General features: G+C 44.0%; 1 protein-coding gene across 4 annotated transcripts in view; it reads right to left on the bottom strand.

Annotated features, from left to right (window-relative positions):
- Nucleotides 1-5,891, bottom strand: part of TNIP1 (TNFAIP3 interacting protein 1) — a 71,095-nt gene extending 65,204 nt beyond the window's left edge. For 2 of the 4 annotated variants that reach the window (XM_063120875.1, XM_063120870.1), the window contains exon 1: nt 5,801-5,891. The gene's annotated coding sequence lies outside the window, so the exon portion shown is untranslated. The remainder of the gene's footprint in view (nt 1-5,800) is intronic. The other 2 variants (XM_063120873.1, XM_063120874.1) reach the window with 1 other exon arrangement.
- Nucleotides 5,892-15,008: the final 9,117 nt, after the last annotated feature.

The raw sequence follows: 15,008 nt of genomic DNA on the forward strand, positions 1-15,008 counted from the left end.
TATACAGATCAGCAAAGGAAGATGGGGAATCCACAGAAGGTGTTTAGATGCCATAGAGAACAGGGTAGACTTCTGTGCCTTTAAAACGGGTGGGCAAACTGTGGCCCTCCAGATGTTTTGACTTACAACTGAGATAATTCCTCAGCATTGGCTATGCTGGCTAGGGCTGATGGGAGCTGTAGGCCAAAATACCTCGAGGGCCACAGGTTCCCCACCACTGCTTTAAGAAATGTGTAGAAGAGAGAATTTTAGGGAGTTCTGCTTATCATGCCACCGTGCTGCAGTGGGGAGAAAATCTGCATGTGCCAATGTCCTTTTTCACACAAGCTTTTATAGGTATAGAAGCCCGACCCACTGCTGCATGAGATTTGGCTCCCTGAAGAACAAGCAGCTTCTAATTATGAGAGATGATGATTCTACCAGTTGAAGACATTGTGCAGCCATTCCATCTTTCCCTCCTCAATGAGTTTTCTCTGATTAAAAAAAAAAAAAGGTGGAAGAAAATGTAGGAAAACATGGGTGGAGGATCATGATGCATGGATCCCTTGTGAATGAGGTAAGGTGGTTGCATAATAAAAGCCTCAATCATCTGGAAGCACCCAGAGAGAGAAAGAGAAGTCATAATAGTAATTGGTTTTTTTTTAAATAGTGTTTTTATTAGGATTTCAGTATGAGAGCTTTTCTACACATGTGCTCATAATTCCCTACCCACGAGGTGTTTAATTGTGAAAGCAAAAGTGAACTTTCATCCTTGTATTTACACTAATCCTCTATACCACAGTGCCACCTAGAAGTTATGCAGTGGGAAAGCAAGACAGGAAACGCTCCAGGTGTAGTGCTTCGTCACCATCTTTCTGTGACGAAACTGAAAGTAGATACAGCTGATTAACAGCCAATTAACATACTTGTGTAATACAGCTCTTAGAACTGTAAAGCAGGAGAGTACACAAGTATCAAACAAGCGAGCAAACTTGGTGACTGACAGGAATAGCAGAAAGTAGCCCATCAGATCCCCTTCACCCTTTGGAACAGCTGCTGGTTCTTACCAGCGATCAGCTGCTTGGACCCTCTTTTCCCTGAGAAGAGTTTGGGTTTCCCCACCAATGCCTCTTTGAGGATGTTACAGGAAATGTCCATTAGTTTCCCCCAGTCAGACACAACTGCATTCCTGGCTCCATAAGCTTGTGCAATAAGAAACATCTGGGTGATTTATCTCATTTTCCCAGATGCAATATATTGTGCTTTCAAGTGCTTGGAAAGAATGCGACATCCACATAGAGAAGCACAACCCTGAGGAAAGACTTGCAGACTGTGCACAACAAAGAATTAACAAATGAGCTTTTATTGTTTGTGACACTTTGAGGAAAGGCCCTGTGCAAGGGGATGGAGGGGTTCCACAAAACCAAGAGAGCCAATTCGTGTATAGCAGGTAGACTTTTGGGGGCTGTCTTGACGTCACCTTTGCCCCGGGGTGGCTCCAAAGCCACATTGTATCATTTAGATGATGCAGCCGCAAAATCGAAGCCACCCCAGGGCAGGGCAAAGAGGCAAAGATGTGTGGCTGAAAAATTGGACATTTACCCTGACTTTTCCAACCACAGCGAGGTCAGCCTGGCTCTTCCGCCAGTCTGTCCTGATTGGGGCAACTCCAGGAGTGTTTCTGGGCAGAACGCAACCTCCTATTGGTCACCACAAGCTGCAGGAGGGGGAGGGCCCTGCCAGCCTAGTGGCCACTGGGAAGCATGCAGTGCCTCCCCTCATTAGGACAAGTTACTGCCGCTGCGCACCAGCGAGTGAGTGGGGTTTGGCAGCAGAGCAGCGCCGTGAAGGCAGCTCCTTAGACTGAAGGGACATTAGTTCAAATTCCTGCTCAGCCATGAAACTGAACTCACTTTCCACCATCTTAACCTACCTTAAAGGGCTACTGTGAGAACAAACAGACACACTCAATCTGTGCCACATTGAGCTCCTGAGAAAAAAAGGGAGCACATGCTTTCTGTGCCCAGAAGGTCTGAGGTTGAATCCTGGGCACCCCTATTGGGTAGTAAATAAAGTTAAAGACCTTTGCCTAAGAAGCTGGAGAGAACATAGGACATATAAATACTGAAGGAACTATTCATTCCTGGGTAAATAAATGACCTTAACAGAAGGTTTGGATTTCCTTAACTGAGGCTGTAATCCTATACCCACTTACCTGGGAGTAAGTTCCACTGAGTTCACTTCTGAGAGCCAAACAAAACATTCAGCTAATCACACATATTGGAGCTATGTGTGACAGTTTTATTTACTGCTGTATAAGTGTGCACAAATAATAGCAGCAGTTATGCCTCCCCACCCCTTTAATGGGTTTCCATGGTAAGAAAAAAACACGGAGAAAGCAGTGGGAAAACTCACCTGTAAAATGTGAATGAGATAGGGTAATGGTACACCCAATAACTTAAATCAGCCTTCCCAAACCTGATGCCCTTCGGATGCTTTGGACTTCAACTCACATCAGCCCCAGCCAATATGGCGAAAGGCCAGGAATGTCAGAGCCTGTCGTTCAAAACATCTGGAGGACAACCTGTTGGGGAAAGTGGACTTAAATTTACATTTGTCAAAAAGTGTTTCAAATTCAGCTTAACTCTGAGACAGGAGGAAAACTGAGGTATGCAGGCACAGGTACAAGTCTGATGGCTGCTAAAATGGGAAAATAAACAATGGATTTACTAACCACTTGTAAATACACCTGTAAAAAGTATCAAAGGAAGGGAAATTTCTGGCTCTGTATCTGGTATAAAGTTGTGGCATGAATGGTATAGAATTTAGCATAGACGTACTCCTCCACCATGCTCTTGGTGTCTCCACCCTATTTCGGTCCTTCTGCTAGCTTATCAGGGGAATCATAGAATTGGAAGAGGCCATTTAGGCCATCAAGTCCAACCTGCCGCTCAGTGCAGGAATCCAGTTCAGAGCATCCCTGGCAGATGCCTGTCCAATCTCTTCCTGAATACCTCTTCATGAATCTCTTTCTGAATAGTGATGGTATTCAGAGCTCATCACCTCTCTAGAAAGTTGTTTTCATTGCCTGACTGCTCTGACTATTAGGAAGTATTTCCTGATATTCAACTAAAATCTGACTTCCTGTGACTTGAGCGTGACATTTCATATCCTACAGTCTTGGATGTTAGAGAATAAGCTGTAGCCCTCTTACAAAATGCTACCATCCCTCCGTCTTCTCTTCTCAAGGCTAAACATATCAGTTCCTTCAACCTTTCCTTGTAGGACTTTGTTTCTAGTCCCCAAGCATCTTTGTTGCCCTTCTCAGAACTTGTTCTGATTTATCTGAATCCTTTTTAAAGTGTGGTGTCCAAAACTGGACACAGTATTGGAGGTGAGTCCTGACAAGTGCAGGTTAGAATAGAACTATTCATTCCTGTGATTTAGAAAGCCATTGATGGATGCAACCTAAAATTGTACTTGCCTTTTTTGCAGCCACATCACACTGCTGACTGCGTTTTGTGGGTGTAGCTGACATGTTGGCAGCATATCCTGTGTTGCACTGGTTGGGCTTCCACTAAATCCCAAAGCCCCCAAGCTGGTGTAACTCCAGTATAGGACTGTACCCTAAGTTAGGCTGGAGTTTAATAACATATATGGTAGTACAGTATCATGTAGGATTCTGCTATAAATCCCATTGATTTTAGCAGGCTTAATTCACTTCAATCCAAATACTTTGCCTTCATCATTTTGTGGATTAATTGACTTGTTAATGCATCCAATTAGCAGTGCCAGTTTTAAACTTGGCAAATTATAGACAATCCAGTCATACATTGTCAGTGAGTCAAAATTAGGTGAGGCATCAAGGATCTTATACCAACCACAGGACAATCATGTTTATCTAGTCCCATTACTGATTAATTGTAATTATTAAATATGAAATTAGTACTGTTTAGTGGTTATTATAATTTGGAAACTGGGAGTAGGGAGATGTTCAAGCAAGGAAATTGCTTTCTTCCCTTTGTACAAATTTTTACTCGGATTTCCTTGTGCCAGGGGGAAATTTCCTAGTTAGCAATGCTGTATTAATGATATGGACTTTTGTTAATAAAGATTGCTGTATAGCTGCACAGAACATATCTCTGAATTTAATTTGCTAAAGTGGCAAACTTAACTTCTATGATTCATCATTCATGTGAACATTACTATTTTCCATTGGTGTTTTCTTTCTTATGAGAAGCAATACTGAAACAACAAAAAGTATGGACAAACTCTATCCATAAAGCCAGTGTGGTGTAGTGGTTAGAGTGTTGGACCGGGACTCAGGAGGTCAGGGTTCTAGTCCCCACTTGCCATGAGGTTCACTGGGTGACTTTGGGCTAGTCACTGACTCTCATCCTAACCTACCTCACAGGGTTGTTGTGAGGATAAAAATGGAGAGGGGGGGATCATGTATACCACCTTGGGCAAGGGAAGAAAAGTGGGCTATACATTTAACAAATAAATATGTTTTCAAATGATTGTGTACAGACTTGAAAATATGTACTAACCTTAAACAGTATAAAGGTATGGTAGCCCTACTTCTACTTCTTCTAATCTATTATCTCTGTACCGATGATATTGTGCTCTGTACCAATGATATTGTGCTGTTTAACCAAGAGAAGTCCTCTCAACAATGTCATCAGCAGGGAACACCTTTTATCAAAGCTATCTCTACTTAAATTCAGTTTCTATAACCTGATCAAAAATCCATGAATCCATTTATTGATCTGAATAATAAATAGATTTTAGAGACACGCCAGTCAACCACAAAATGTGTAACAGAATACAGCTGTTGCGGCCATTGTGGATGACAATCAAAATACCTTTCATCAAATAACTCTTAGTTCTTCACATCAACAACCTCTCTCATGCTATAGGAAGTCAATGCAACAGCACTGAAAATCACCAAGAAACTCTCCATGGTTTTTCTTTTCTTTTTCTTCCCCCCACCCCAGATCAGCATTTCAAGAAGTGGTTTTGTATTGTTCCACAAAGCTCTGGCATTATAAAAGGAGACAGCATTGTTTTTAAAATAAAGGAGCCAGTGAGTGATCTCTTAAGTGTTAACTAGCAAAACTATGTTTATTCTTGATTCCAAGCGGCACTGCCCCTTCTTCTCTAACCAAATGCTACCTTAAAAGGTTCTGCAAGTAGCTCAGCCCCTGCAGTTGTGACATTCAAAGACAGAACTGATTTCTGGCGTTTCCTCTCGAGAGTTTAGTTAATTTAATCCTCATGTTCCACGGATGCATTGCTATGGATGTCAATGTACTAACTAGTATACCTTGGGAGCCTTCAGTCTTGGAATTTGTATTGTCAGTTTCCTCCACAATTCTGAGAGCCAACAATATTTTCCAGATCCTGAATAGTCCCACTGTTAACCAGAATTGTCTTTTTATTCTTTCTTTCTTTGCCAGACAAAACGTATATAAAGGCAACTCCCTTTTTGCCTGAATTAGCCAAACGTTTCAGCTTAGCTCCAAGGCTGTTGAAATAAACATTGTTTTGTTCAAATATTTTATCAGGTTGCCATGAACAAGGAAATCACGGATTCTCAGATGGTGTGCTTCCTATACTTCCTATACTATAGCAGATCCAAAGAACCTAACAGGGTTTGTTCTAGCTTATTTGAACTGAAAAAAGGAGAGGGGAGGAGAGAAAGAGAGGTTTCAGTTCCTATGTTCAAATACTGATCTATACATCACAGCCTCCCCAAACCTCTCCCCCTCAAATCCCACATGTCCAAAATCAGGGGGAAAGTTTCCCTTTGACTACTCACTCAGGCAAGTGAGGGAGAGGGTCCCCAAGAGTCTTCCATGGTGCTTTAATCGAATATGGGGAGGAAGACACACCCAAGCTTACTTTTAGCTTGGAGACGGGGAATTCCCCATGATGGAGGCCCTAGACAGCTCTTCTTCGGTGGTTTTTGAACAGGATCCAAAAGTAATTTAAAGGGCTCCCCTGTAGCCCAGAGGGGTATGCTGAAGTACGTCACCATTCAGTGAATAATTCATTGAAGGGGGGAATAGTGATTCTGTTTTGGAATCCTAGAAAGACATGATTCTTTCAGGCCAAGAAAGGACAATACGTCTTGCCACATTCCTTAAATGGCTAAAAGAAATTGCCATTCCTAGGGAAAGTATGCATAATGAGCCACTATTTTGTCCCTTTCCTGTGTAGTCAAACCCCCAAACTGCCCGTAAAATAAATAAAAAGCAGTCATATTATAACTATAGTTATGAATGCTATTGATAAACAGTGCCAAGTGTGGGGGTTCTGTGAATGAATGGTAAAAATGCTATGAGAAAAGTGGTATGGGGGGAAGGATACAACACCTCCTCATCAGAAGGAGCGCAATTGCGGGCTTTCCGGTCGCTGCCGTCGCCCGCCCACCCAAGCACTTACATGGCAGGTCCGGGCTGCCTGGAAGCATCCGCGCCCCCTCTTCTAAGGTTAGTGGGGGGCTTTTTTTAAAAAAATATTGGGCTGACTTGTGTGTGTGTTTTAAGCTGTAAATGAGAAGGAGTGCATTTACAGCTAAATGGGGGTGGGGAAACAAGGGGGAGGAACAGGGTGCTCCCTCCCCAGCGGGATTTCCAACCCCCCTTTAATTTTTTTTTCTTAACAAGGCTCTGCAGAGGCGTGGAGCCTCACTCAAAGCTAAAAGAAAGTTGGGGTAAGTACCCGACTTTTTTAGTGCGGAGCTTTGCCCTTGGATCGCTTTGGAGTGGCAGCTGCGTCATGTACATCACCTGCCACCACTCCGAAGCTTCCGCGGAGAAAAGCGCCCATGTAGACAAGCCCTTGGTGCCACTGCTTTTGTCAAAAGGAGCTGGATGCTTTTAAGTATTTTTTTTAAATTGGGAGAGCCAATCACAATCTCCCACATCATGACCAGTGTCATAGTGTTTCTGATGCCTCCCCCTGACACAGTGGTAGTCACCCCCTACCACTGCCACCAGCCAGCCCTCCCTCGTTTCTTCTTCTTTTAATCTGGCAGTAGCTGCTCCCTCTCCATTTCAGAACAAAACTGTTTTTTAACCTTATTTTTTGAGTAGCAGTCATCCGGACCAATAAGACACAAGCTGTGGGGGGGGGGGGAGCAATGAGGTCACAGGAGCCATGAAAAGACCATGCCTGGCTGGCTGGTTGTTGTAGCACTTCCTTTGAACAGCAGGGCCGTCTGGGCAAGGAAGAAGAGGACTGGAGAAGGAGGAGCCATCGCTGCTGCCACCACAGCCGCCGCCACCACCTGAGCCAGCAACAGCTGTGGCAGGGATAGGGCTGGGCCCTTTTGAGTCTCTGGGCCCTTGGCAGCTGCCTGCCCATTCCAACCCCTGATGCCACGCCTACTCCTTGCATTCCAATCTGGCTCTTTGGAGTTCCCCAAACAGCCATGCTCTCTTCCCTCGGGCCCAGCCCCTCTTCTCCAACCACCTATTGAGTTCCCAAATTTTCTGCAGTTTTCCCCCATTCTAAAAGGGTTGGAATGCCTCTCCTAGGCTTAATTACCGGCAGCTTTAAGCTACAATATGTTGGAACCTTCTCTTTTGCCTTTAGCCTCGCCCACCACTGGAATGCAACCCTGAGAGCTTCTCCAAAATTGAATTTCCCCCCTCAGGCTGAAGAACCAGCGCAGATCAGTCCCGGTGGCCTACATCGATTGGCAGTGACTCTCTGGGGTTTCAAGCAGGATGTTTTCTAGCCCTACTGTAGGTGATGGGGACTGAACCCTGGGCCTTCTGCGTTCAAAGCATGTTCACTGAGCTATAGGCCTTCCCCAGTGCGATGGTACATTTCAACGCCTACAGGAAAACGTTAAGAGTCGTTATTTCACTTCGGCTAAGGTACCAAAGTACTTCTATGGTTTTGTTGTTTGTGAATGTTGAACCATGGCTAATTCCAACTGTAGAGCTGCTTTTGTTGCAAAAGAAAAGAAATTAGCATGCAGCTGGTATACAGCTAGCTCATGCTTGAGTTCAGAAAAATAAATTGTCCAAATTCCATTTTCAGGTTTTCTTTGCCTACATGTTTCCCACCCACTCATTCCTGGAAAATAATGATTTGCCTTTAGTGTGTGTGTGTGTGTGTGTGTGTGTGTGAGAGAGAGAGAGAGAGAGAGAGAGAGAGAGAGAGAGAGAGAGAGAGAGGTTTCAAATCCCCTTTTCAAGATGTAATTTAGACATGTCTTGGCCAAACACAACGCAGTCCGTTACCTATTGCCTCATACTATTTGGGCACTCAGATCAAAAGTGTCCCTATCCATTTTAATTCCGGAGCTTTTTCTCTCTCCCCTGGCTTTGAAATTGGTGATTTCTGCCCTCTCTTGTGTGTAAGAAGATGTTTTAGGATTTTCCCACCATTTAATTCCCATGTTTCTCTAGAACATGATAAGCACACTGTAATCTGCTTCCAGTACACATAGGAATAATTGAAACTCCTTGCAAGATAAACTATGGGAGTTACAGATAACTCATTTGAGAAGTATGGGGTTGCCAAAAGAATAAGTGGGTGGGCTGTTCTTGTGCCTTTAATACAGATGTGTTGAACCTTTTTTAGCCGGAGAACCAAATTCCATTTTGGAGACGCTCTGGGGGCCACATTCCAGTGATGAGCAAGGCTGAAACAAAATGGGTGAGGCCCGAAATACCAGCATACTTTAGCTTAAAGCTCTTATTGCCAGTAACTAAGCCTTAGGAAAGGCATCTCAATTTTTTAGAATGGGGATAACCAAAGAAAAGCTGGAAATCAATGGTTGAAGAAAAGTGGGTGTGTCCAGCTGGCAATCTGTAGTACAAGTGTACTGCCATAGCAAAAGCTGCAATCTGCAAATCTAGGGCTGCCTCGGAGTGGATTAATATTCTACTTTACAGAGGACAGTCCTCTATTTGAAAGCAACCACTATTTCAGGAGTAAATATCCACACTGAAATATGGTTACTTGTGGTGGCAACACTAAGAAATGATATTATAGTGCTCCCGGTCTTCAGCTACTATCCCAGAAGTGGGCAGCTTGTGGCCCTCCATATGTTTTGGTCTTCAGCTTCCATGATCCCTCATCATTGACTATGCTGGCAAGGGCTGATGGGAGTTGTAGGCCAAAGCATATGGAGAGCCACAAGTTGCTCACCTCTGTACTACAACATGCTAACCAAGGATAGGATGAGGCCTAGAGTCACCTGAAGCTTAAACCAGCTCTTGGTAAGTGCAAAACCTATATTTTAGGCAGGTTTGTTTGCCCAGAGGTCTATAATCCTGCTTTCTCTCCAGCTTAACAAAGGTCAGGTGGGAACATAAATAGCACAATGCAAACCTAAAGGTGAGTTAAGTTTCGTATGTGAAAATTTCCCTAGGTCCTGTTGACATAGGCTTTAAGGTAGTGAGTGTCCAAAGCCATGATTACATACCTCACAAACAACACCCAGTTCCTCTAGACATCCACTGTTTGTGCGCTATGTAAATATGGTGTCAGAACATAGCATATACAGGAACCTTTCAATTAAATGAGAACAACCGTGGAAGTAGTGGCACACATATGGCTAAAGGTATAGCTTAGTCCTGGGGAGCAGCAACATGGTGCACATGGGTACCAGTGCGCTCAAGCACACCTTTCTTGGTGCCCACCAAGATGCTCTACCTACCCTTCCCCCTTTTTGAAAAACAACACATTTTCTTGCCTGCAGCTGGGATCAGTTCAAAGCAAAGGGAGGGCCTCCAACCACCACTATCTTCATTTCCCATGAGTTCCTCTTGTGTGCTTGCATGAATGGATGGGGGTGTGTGAGAAAGGGGGAGCGAGAGAAAGGGGTTAGGAGAAAATTTTGGAGAGATCTTGAAAAAGAGTGAGTGTGGGTTTTCATGTGCTTGTGGTGAGGAGAAGAAGGGAGGTGTCTATGAGTATGTATGCTGGATACATAGGGTGCGTATTTGTAAATGGATGTGGGCGTAGTGTGTGTGGGGGGTGAGAGAGAGAGAGAGAGAACATGTCTATACGTGAGCCAGGATGAGAGAGGAAAAGAGATGAGGGGAATGAGGTGGCTGGCAGAGTGGGATGGGAAGAGAAAAAGAGTTTGCCACCTGAGAAAAAGGTTTAACAGCTGAATACTGTTGGTTCAAAGGAGTTGTTTCGTGTGTTGGGAGTCAGTCCCCACCTTTGCCATGTACTCAGTCTTTTGGGCAGGTAACATTTTTATTATGACTAGCTACGCCTCCCATGGCAGCCATATTGTGGTGGTGCCCGTGGTAGTTTTTCAAATTGTCCAATAATATGCCCATGGGCCCAAAAGAATTGCCTACCCCAGTCTTAGCCAAGCCAATCCTGACTATCTTTAACTGCCAATTTATCTAAGGTGAAAATGCTGGCCATGTAAAGAGAGCAAAGTGTTGCACTACCAAGGGGGGGGGAAACTAGTTTTTTTCGTTTGGCCCCGGTTGTGTTCTTGTGCTGCTTCGTGGGCCGTTCTAAAGTGCTGGTAGGAAAACATGAACTGTAATGTCTATGTAGTGTAGAGCAGTGCAGTCTTTTGACTATGGCAGGTCAGGCGGCCGGATGCTGAAATATAAACAACACAGCACTCTCAGGTGACAAGTCTGTCAGGGGTAAACAAGCCCTTCATAGCAGGCTTAGGAGGAAACTCATCTCTACCTCAGTGTCTTAATGGAAAATAGCTACATCGTTCAAACCCTGACCTGGTTGCTTTAGCTTCTCTTTCCCAGGGTCAGACACAGTTGTGCCTGTCTGTGTTGTGCCTTGAGGCAATGTTGTGCCTTGAAGTTCAAGAACCAGACAGGAAGAATGAGGTCATGCATACACTGCAGGTTAATTGATGCCAAAGTGGCACCATATTGCAAATAATAATAATAATAATAATAATAATAATAATAATAATAATAATAGTAGTAGTAGTAGTATTTATTACCCACCTCTCTCTCTGGATCGAGGTGAGGAACAACACTAAATAAAATATAATACATAAAATTAGTTAAAAGAGCTTATAAAACCAATACAATATTAAAATAATAATCACAGCATCATAAAATTCTTAGCCTGCTTTTCTGTTAATTCAGAATAGTTACTGTTCCTTTGGTTGAACATTCACAACAATCGCAAACACAAATTACAATCACCCAAGTCAACAGTAGAGGCCTTCACTGAAAGGTTCAGAAGTCAAACCTCCTGTTCCCACAGAGCACCAGAGGCCCTTCAGATGTTTTGGGACTACCACTCCCATCAGGCCCAGCCAACAGACAGGGATGATAGAAGTCATATTTCAACAACATGTGGAGGGTCCCTCAACCCTTAATATGACAAGTGGGCTAAAACATGTTAGGATGTAGTTAATCTGCAGGAAATTATCTATGGTTTGCACAGTTTACAGTAGTCATCCATCACTTCCTTTCAGTGTCCTTGTATTAGAAGTAAATCCTGTGTTGACCCTCATAGGCATATTTGTCTCCAGAGGAGGAATTTGAGCAGTTGGGTGTCTTCACGGTGCCACTTCAGCCCTGCATTCCCTTAAAACACTGTGGTAGCTGTGGGATGAGAACAGTTAATCCCCATGGCTGAAGAGACAGCAGGCTTTCCAGTGGCCATTCGTGTTGTCGGTCCTGCCCTCTGCCCCGCTTTTCTGCTCTTCCAGCAACCTATCACTGGTCGTGATCTGCCCCTGGATTGTCCCCGGCCTGAAGCTGAAGCAAAGTCATCACTGACAGACAGTGGGAAGACAGTGATGACCTCGGAGCAAAGCAAAAAGTTGCGGTAAATCCCCAACTTTTTAAATCCGTAACTTCAGGGGTAAAGCTTGCACAGTTAGGGGGTAAATAGGGCATATAGACAGCCCTCAGGAGAGCGCCAACACAGCAGAGCTGGCTTACCACATTTTGAAGTAAGTGAAGTAATACACATTACCACCATCTAAGGCTTAGGGGTGGGGGAACATAAGACTATTAAGGCCAAAATCTAATATTACTTAACTATACCACTTTGTGTCCCTCCTCTTTGCGCCTTGTTTAACCACCTCTGTCTGTTCATCACATCTTTGAAGTGAGTTCTGGTCAATTCTGGAATCCTTCTGTTTGGACCCTCTTTGCAAATGGATGGCACTAAGCTCTCAGCATATCAAAATTGATAACCCACCCACCCACCACCTACAATTTTAGCTTTTAGAAAAGTGTGGCATATAGTATTACATGTATTACAGTTTGACCCATTCTCTCATGCTAAACTGACTTTATGGGGAAATCCGGATTTAAAAATTGGAAAGAAGATGTTTTGTGGAGGTCATGGACGGATAGGATGATTTTTACTTTGGATCAATTAGTGGGTCTGGACAATGAGTTTTTGTCGTTTTCTGATTTTATGTGCTAAATATAATTTACCCACCAGGGTTGAATAGCAAAACTTGCAATTACAAGATTTGCTGGAATCCAGGTTTGGTTCAGCTGCTTTTACAGCTTCAGAGCCCTCAATAAGTCTTGTTTCAGGTTTATTGGACTCCATAACTCCTTTTTAAAAAGGGCTTGTCTAATTTGCATAATCATTGGAGATTTAACACATCTATTATTATTTTTATTCCCTTGTTTTCATAATGCCCAATAGTCGTTTCCTTTTGCGAGGAGGTCATAATATGAATAAACTTTGTATTGGAACACTCTTTAATATTGAATAATGTGCATGTCCTCCTAAATATTCTGAGCTCTTATGACAGCCAACAGACTGATATTACAACATTGGAAGGATAAATATTCACCTCCTACAATGCAATTGATCGTGGACTTAACACCTAAACAGGGCAAGGAATAAAAGGAGCATGATAGTCAGAGTCTACTACCGCCACCCAATCAAGGAGATGAGGATGAAACGTTTGAAAAGCAAATTGCTAGTGTTTCAAGGAAGTATGATATAAGTGTGACTTCAATTACCGTAATATCTGGTAGGACAAATTCTGCCAAAAGTGGCCCTGCCAAGAAATTCCTGACATGTGTGGGTGATAGCTTTCTCCTACAGAAAGTGAAGGAAGGAACTAGAGGATTGGCTATCCTTATTCATTTATTTATTACATTTATATCCCACCATTTTTCCTCCAAGGAACCCAAAGTGGCATACATAATCCTCTTCCTCTCCAAGTTATCCTCACAACGACAGCCCTGTGAAGTAGGTTGGGCTGAGAGTCTGTGACTGGCCCAAAGTCACCCAGTGGGTTTCCATGGCCAAGTGGGGACTAGAACCCAGATCTCCCGACTTCCAGTCCAACACCTTAGCCACTACACCACACTGGCTCACAATCCTTGACTTGATACTGACCAATAGGGACAACTTAGTAGATAATAGGGCTGTGCAGGGACCCCCCGATCCTCCTTGGAGGCCGATCTGGAGCCCCTGAAACACCCCTGATCTGCCTCAGGGCTGCCTTGAGGGTTCCTGCCCGCCCCCTCTCGGCGCAGAACCTAAGGCGAAATTCGGACTCTCCGAGGCAACTCAGAGTTTTCTGGGTGCCGGCTGTGCAGCCCAGCTTGTGCAGCCAGCACCCCAAAAAATGTCCCCACTTACCTGGTGCTGCTGCGGACGGTGGAGGCACCAGGTAAACCCCCCTCCCCCCTTCCCCCCTTACCTGCATCTGCCATCTGCCACGGGCGGCAGCCATCCAGTAGCTTCCACTCCGACAATGCTGAAGCCCGGAAGTAGGCCACGGCGCCGGGCGGCGGACACAGTTAAGTGGGGGAGGGGGGCTTACCTGGTGCCTCCTCCATCCGCAGCAGCAGACGGCGGAGGCACCAGGTTAGTGGGGACAGTTTTCTGGGAGCCAGCTGCGCAAGCCCAGCTGTGCACCTGGCACCCAGAAAACTCCGAGCTGCCTCGGAGGGTCTGAATTTTGCCTTGGCTTCAGTGCCGAGGCGGATCGGACTGCTTTGGGGGCTCTGGATCGGCCGAGAAGGAGGATTGGTGGGGGGTACTTGCACAGCCCTATTATCTACTAAGTTGTCCCTTTTGGTCAGTTTTGTTGGAATCCTAAGTATTTGTATGTTTCATTTTCTTCCATGTTATGTAGCATTTCATTATTTAGTGTTTCTGCTGTTTCTTCTTCTTTCCATTTTCCTCTTTCTATGTGTAGCATCTTGCATTTTCCTGTCCTGAATTCCATTTTCATGTCTGTTGTCAGTTCTTCAGTGATTTGCAGGAGGCCTTTTATCTGTGTCAGAGTTGAGGCATAGATTTTGATGTCATCCATGTTCAGAAGGTGATTGATTTTGTGCTTGGCTTGTTTTTGGTGTTTTATGTCGATGCCGTATGTGGTGTTGTTAAGGGTGTTGGATAGCGGATTGAGACACGGGCAGAACCATAGAGCACCTTGAAATATGCCAGGCTTGATATTTATTTTTTCTGTCTGTATATGATCCATGTCTGTTATTAGGTATATTGTCATTCTCTATGATTCTTGTCAGAAAGTTTTGGATCGAGAGATGTATTTTATATATTTCAAGTACTTCTTCCAGCCAACTGTGTGGGACAGAGGCCAGATCTACACCAAGCTGGATACGACACTTTGAAAACAGTTTGTTAAACTGTGTATGGAGTGTGTCCTCGGCCCCAACAGTTGTCACTACTGTTATAAACCATTTTAAAGCTGTAGTGTAGATCCTGCCAGAGTCAAAAGCCTTTTTATAGTCTATGTAGCAGGTGTGGAGGTTTCTTCTCTGTTTTTCTGTTTGCTTCATGATGACACTGATGATGATGATGATGATGATGATGATGATTTCCCCCTGGTTATAAAGATGTTGAAGGCTTGTGTGACTGGTATACAAAAGAAGTTTGCACATTTTTCATCTCTGCGAATAACAACCTATAGGACTCACATACTTAGAGAAGCAAACTACTACAGTGGCATCCATAGCTGTAATTTGTACATCTCTTTATTTAGCATGTCTTTTTATTTTCCATATTTATATGGCTGTCTCTGGGCAGCTTACAGAACTGACACTACAATACAA

The sequence above is a fragment of the Elgaria multicarinata genome, chromosome 3 (genome assembly GCF_023053635.1).
Source record: "Elgaria multicarinata webbii isolate HBS135686 ecotype San Diego chromosome 3, rElgMul1.1.pri, whole genome shotgun sequence".
In the NCBI taxonomy this organism is placed as follows: domain Eukaryota; kingdom Metazoa; phylum Chordata; class Lepidosauria; order Squamata; family Anguidae; genus Elgaria; species Elgaria multicarinata.